Raw genomic sequence first — 6,907 nt, forward strand, 5'->3', positions numbered from 1 at the left:
TAGGCTCCTCCCAGCCCCACCTGAGCGCGGTCGCCCACTGCGGGCTGTTGGGAGGCTCGCGCAGGGCCAGCAGGGTGCCGTCTACTCGGTCTTAAAGGAGAGGCCCTCCTTTCCGCGTTGCGCTCGGCCATCCCTTCCTCCTCCACCTGCCGCGGCGCACCTGGACGGCTTGTTAAAGCACAGGGCCAGGTCCCGTCTCCGCTGATTCCCACGGTGGAGGGCTGGGTGGAGCCAAGGCGATTTGCATTACGAACAGGTCCCCAGGTGAAGTTGCTTGCTGTGGGCCCAGGACCACGCCGGGCCCCACCTTCATGACCTCTGGGGACTCACTAAGGCCTGCCGGGTGAGACCGCCCAGCTTAGACTTGCTTATCCACCCGGGTGGGAAGCAGCATTAAGGCTTCTTTACTACTCGTCGCCTTCCTTCCTGCCCTTTCTCTGCCCCCTAGATGTGGGCCTTTTCCAAGGCCAGGAGGGCGGGTCCCCCACGGTTAAGGTTCCCAGAGAAGCGTCCTGTTTCCAAAAGGATGATTTCTCGCATGGTCAGGAAGGGGTGGGGATGAGTTTGGTTACCGTAGAGGCTGCTGTGGCTCACTGCTGTGAGGAATACACCGTGAGACACACTTTACGAGGACCAGTCATTTAACAAACAGCAGTTCACGGGGCGCATTGCAGCACTGAAATGTTTGCTTGGGCCGGGTGGGGGTAGCGAAGAGAGGCGGCTTTTCAGCTGACCACATCCCCCTCTGTCTTGCTCATGTGACATCTCTGGGAGCCAGAAATAACCAGGGATCTGATTAAATTTTTATTTCCCTCTCTTTTCCTCCCCCTCCCTTCCCTTCCTTTCCCTTATCCCCTTTCTTCCTCTTTTATCTCCTCTCTCCTCCCCTCTTCTCTCCATCCCTCCTCAAAGTATAGTTGCTCTGATTGTATTTTTATCCTTCACTCCCATCCAGGGAACTTCTCACCTACACTTACGTTCAATGCTTTTCTTTTCTTTCTTTCTTTCTTTTTTTTTTTTTTGAAGGATTTTATTTGACAGAGAAAGAGTGATCACAAGTAGGCAGAGAGGCAGACAGAGAGAGAGGACAAGCAGGCTCCCTGCTGAGCAGAGAGCCCGATGTGGGGCTTGATCGCAGGACCCTGAGATCATGACCTGAGCCGAAGGCAGAGGCTTAACCCACTGAGCCACTCCAGGCCCCCTGGTTCAATGCTTTTCAACAAAAGTGCCAAGGTAATTCAATAGGGATAGTCTTTTCCAAAAATGGTGCTATAGGAACTGGATAGATCTCTCTGGAACCTTGACTGGAGCTTCTGCTGTGCAGGAATCAGCTCCCAACACTTTTAACACATCAACTTTATTGAGAAATAATTTATGTACGTGAATGCACTCGTTTAAAGTGTATAATTTGGAGTGCCTGGCTGGCTCAGTCAGTGGAGAAAGTGATTCTTGATCTCGGGGTTGTCGTTTCAAGTCCCACATTGGGTGTAGAGATTACTTATATTTATATAATAGAGATTACTTATATTTATAAAAATAAAATCTTTAAAAAGTGCATAATTAAAATTTGGCAAATGTATATAGCTGGGTAGCAACCAGTACAGTCCAGTTATAATTTCCATCACTCTCCCAAATTTTCTTGTTTCTCTTTGCAGCCAATATCCTCACCCTAACGTCTAACTGGCATTAGGCAAACACCTATTCTGACACTATGGATCAATACTGACTGTTCTAGAATGTCAGGTAAGTAGAATCCTACAGGGTCTTTTTTTTTTTTTTTTTTTTTAGATTTTATTTATTTATTTGACAGAGAGAGATCACAAGTAGGCAGAGAGGCAGGCAGAGAGAGAGGAGGAAGCAGGTTCCCCGCTGAACAGAGAGCCCGATGCGGGGCTCGATCCCAGATCATGACCTGAGCTGAAGGCAGAGGCTTTAACCCACTGAGCCACCCAGGCACCCCCTACAGGGTCTTTTTGTCTGCCCTTTTTTGTTGAACAAAATGTGTCTGAGACTCATTTATCCATACCATTACTTCTATCATTAGTTTGTTTCTGTTTATTGTTGAATAGTATTCCATAATTTGAGAAACAGACTTTTTTTAAAAAAGGTTTTATTCATTTATATGAGAGAGAGAGAGAGAGCACGCGCACTGTCAGAGGGAGAAGCAGACTCCCTGTGGAGCTGGGAGCCCGATGCGGGACTCGATCCTGAGACTCTGGGATCATGACCTGAGCCCAAGGCAGTTGCCTAACCAACTGAGCCACCCAGGCGCCCGTATACCCCCAATTTATATACCCAGTCACCTGCTGGTCAGTTTTATGCATCAACTTGACTAAACTATCATACCCACTTATTCAAACACTAATGAAGATGTGGCTGTGAAGGCATCTTGTAGAGTGATTAACACCAATAATCAGTTGCCTTTATATAAAGATTACTCTCAGTTATGTGGGTGGGCTTGATCCCATCACTTGAAAGGCCTTAGGAGCAGAACCAAGGTTTCCCTGAAAACGTTCTGCCTGTGGACTGCAGCTTCAGCTCCTGCCAGAGACCTTCCTATTTGCTTTTCTTGATGATCTGCTCTGTGGGTTTCAGACTTGTGGCTAGCCCCCATTACTGCATGAGCCAATTCCTTGTGATATGTCCCAGATACACCCTTTGATGGATATTTGGGTAGTTTTCAGTTTTACATGTATGTTATGAATAAAAATGTCATGAACATTAGAGAGGAAGTCTTTGCATGGACATATATCTTAGTTTTCCTTTTCCTTTAAAAAAAATTATTTATTTACCTGACAGAGTCACAGCGAAACAGGGAACACAAGCCTGGGGAATGCGAGAGGGAGAAGCAGACTTTGCGCTTAGTGGGGAACCCAATGTGGGGCTTGATCTCAGGAACCCAAGATCATAATCTGAACTGAAGTCTGATGCTTAATGACTGAGCCACCGAGGCATCCCTGTTTGTTTTTCTTTGACAAATAGTCAAAGAAATTGACTATTTTGTAATTGTAATTCTACAAGTAGTAGAATTGCTGGATCATTTTGTAAGACTATATTAAACTTTATGTGAAACTGTAAAATTATTTTCCAAATTCCTGTGCCATTTTGCATTTCTACCAACAATGTATGAAAATTCCAATTGCCATATATCTTCATCAGCACTTGGCATTATAAGTCTTCTTAATTTTGGCCATGCTGTGGATATGTGTGTGTGTGTGTTTACACACACATATATATACATATATATATGTATATATATGGTGTGACATCCCTTGTGTTTATTTTTATTTAACAACAAGTGATGTTCAGCATCTTTTGAAGTTTACTGGTCATTTGTGTATCCTCTTTTGCAAAATACCTTTTTAAATACTTGGTCCATTTTAAAATTGGGCTATTTCGATTATTCTTTCTGAATTGTAGGGATTCTTTATACACTTTGTGTACCTATGTTGTGTTATGTATATGCATTACAGATCTTTTAATCCTGCCCATGGCTTATCTTTTCATTTTTTAAAATGGCATCTTTTGAAGAGCATTTTAAAATTTGATGCAGTCCAATAAACTTTTTTCCTTTCATGGTGCATGGGTTTGGTATTTGAAGAAATCCTTGTTTAACCCAAGGCCGTGAAAGTTTTCTCCCAAGTTGTCTTCTAGAAGTCTTATAGTTTGAACTTTTACATCTGTGATCCACTTGAAGTTTAGGTAAGTGTTGAGGTTCATTTCTTTTTTCTCTCAGGTGGATCCTCAGTTCTCCAACGCCATTTTTGGAAAAGACTACCCTTTCTCTATTGAAATGCCTTGGCATGCTTGTTGAGAATCAGTTAAGCATGTACATGTTGGTCTATTTCTGGACTTTTTTTCTGTCCCATAGACCTGTCTGACCTAGTGCCAACACTACAGTACGGATTCCTGTAGCATTATGGTATATCTTGAAATCAGATAGGTGAGCTCTCCAACTCTGCTCTTCTATTTCAAAAACGCTATCCTGGACTTTTTACATTTTCAAATAAATTTTAGAACCCGCTTGCCAGTTTTTTTAAAAAAAACTTTCTGGGATTTTTACTGGGATTTTGTTGAATGCATCGTTCAATTTAGGGAGAAATGACATCACAAGTTTGAGTCCTCTAAACCATGAACATGTTATGATCTTTGTTTAAAGATTGTGCTCTGCAATGTTTATAGATTTTAGTGTGCACATTTGACACATATCATGTTAAATTTATTCCTACGTATTTCATGTTTTTTGGCTGCTAGAACAAGTATTATATATTTTGAAATTTCATCTTCTAATAGCTCATTTTTAGCATATAGAAATAGGTGGTTTTTTTATACTGACCTTGTATTTTGTGATTTGGTAAATTCAACTTATTAGTTCTAGTAGCTTTCTGAGCCCGAAACTGTGACATCTTTGAACAGTTTCACTTCTTTCTTTTTGATGGGTGCACCATTAATTAATTGCCTATGTGCTCTGATTAGGACCTCAAGTATAATGTTAAATTGAGGAGGTAAAGGAGGTACCCTTTCTTAGTTCTTGACTTTAGGGGTAATATTCAGTCTTTACCATTAAATTCTGTTGGTGGCAGGCTTTTCGTAGATGCCTTTTAATAGGTAAAGAATGTTTCCTTCTATTCCTAATTTGCTGAGAATTTTCATGTGTATTGAATCTTTTTTTTTTTTAAAGATTTTATTTATTTATTTGACAGAGAGAAATCACAAGTAGATGGAGAGGCAGGCAGAGAGAGAGAGGGAAGCAGGCTCCCTGCTGAGCAGAGAGCCCGATGCGGGACTCCATCCCAGGATCCTGAGATCATGACCTGAGCCAAAGGCAGCGGCTTAACCCACTGAGCCACCCAGGCGCCCCGTGTATTGAATCTTGTCATGTGCTTTTTCTTTATCCCAGATGATCAGCATTTTCTCTTTGATTTTATTCTGCTAATTACATTTATTCCTTGCATTCCTTGATCATGATGTATTATCCTTTTCATATATCCCTGGATTTAATTTGTTTTTATTTTAAGATGTTTTGCGTTTATGAGGTATATTAGTCTAAAGGCTTTTTTTTTTTTTTTTCCTTTTAATGTCTTTGTCTGGTTTTGCTCTCGGCAAGATGTCTGTTCTATAAAATGGAAAGTGTTCCCCCTTGTTTTCTGATGTTTTGTCCAAGAGCAGGGAAGTCTCCTTGGATCAGAGTTCCATTTAAGCTCACCGAGGACTCTGCACTCATCCCCATACTGTTTCATGCTTCCTCCGTCCTGACTCAGCTGCTGCCCAATTCTAGAACCTGGGAATCCTATCAGAATCCTCCAGCCTTTCCTCTTCACATGCAACGAAGTCTGTTGATTCCAAGCTCCGCCCCCTAACTCCCCAATGTTTCTCAACTCTCACCCAACAGTCCTTGTCTTGATTCAAATCCTTATTACCCACTAGCTGGCAGGTTCAACCGAGACTGGTCACTAGTCTGCTCTGCGATGTAGCCTCTGAAACTTGAGGCTTTCAGGATCAAACCCCAACTTCTTGTGCCCCACCCCTCAACCTGACACGTACTGAGCTACACTTTTCCCTCCGGCCGTGCTATTTTTGCAGCTTCTAGAAAGGTACAAGGTTTCATGCTTCGCCTTTTGGCACTACCTGAGTGTTCCTCCCTGCCTTCTTCCGAATGACTCGTTCTGCTAGGGCTAGACGTGGAGGACGGGGCGAGACCCTCCTTCCGCATTCCAAGAGTACACGGAGTCGCCAACGATCTTCTTTTCAGCCCGTTTGCCCACTCCACTGAGTCCTTCCCAGCCAAGGACCAAGTCCTTGAACAGTGCCTGTGATTACGACCGCGGATACTGGCTGAGGCCACGGTACGCGAGAGTTCGATCCCCCACCAGGCACACAGCTGGGTGGGAGTCCAGAAACCTCTTCAAGAACGAGCCCTCCCGCCCGGAAGCCAAGGGCTAGAGAACGCCGTTAGGACACGATTGCGCTTGCGCAGGGCGGCGGAGGCGGGACGAACGATGGCGCCGAGGCGACGCGCTGGGCGAAAAAGGCTTTGTGCGCAGACGCGACGGGGACGGAAGGAACGCGCGGAACCCCTTCCGGGGTGCGGCGGTTTGTTGGGGCAGAAATGCGCGTCGGCGGGAATGCTTCACCTTTTCCGTTGCGAGGTCAGGGAGGTGGTGTCAGCAACTTCTGCTCTTTTCCTTTCAGTAGGGGCTTGTGCAGACAATTGAGTTTAGCTCCCCCACACCAGGCAGCCGGGGGCCCTGTCTGCTGGGGCTTCACCCAGATTAGTCCAACCTCTTAAGCCCCACGGTTTCCTTACCAGCTGGTCCGCGCTCGCGAGGAGCACATTTTGGTTGCTGAGGCGGGGAGAGTGAGGATTAGGTATATTTCAAATAAACCTGAGTAGGCTATAAGACTTGGGACAGGGACAATAGGGAGCGACTTCAGGGAGGGAATGGGGTTCTACTTCGGGTCATGGAAAGGGTAGGTGGGCAAAGGGCATGGAAATTCAGCCCGAGAGGAGATAGTTGTGCAGACGGGAAAAGGCACGAGGTAGGATGTGGAGGCAGAGATGGTAGTAGCAGTTGTCTAGTTGCACGGTAGGGCTCTGTTGCAGAGTTTGTAGCCTGGTTGGCAAAGTTGGTAACTTGATTTGGTTTGTGGCACCTGTCTCAGACTGCCTGGTGCTAAAAGGGTGGGGCATGGGCTTCCTGATAAATAGAAACGGTAATGGTCTGCTATATTCGTCAAAAGCATTCTCATTGATTTTCCAGTTGAATTAGTTCAACTTCCAGAGTTTGCTTAACTTTCATAGCACAGTATAATCAGTCTTTAAGAGGTGAAAGCTTGGATTTTGACTTCGAGAATATTGCTCTTAAATTCGCCCACCCTTTCCTGTATCAGACTCTGTATAGTGGTC

Source organism: Neovison vison, chromosome 11, assembly GCF_020171115.1.
Source record: "Neovison vison isolate M4711 chromosome 11, ASM_NN_V1, whole genome shotgun sequence".
In the NCBI taxonomy this organism is placed as follows: Eukaryota; Metazoa; Chordata; class Mammalia; order Carnivora; family Mustelidae; genus Neogale; species Neogale vison.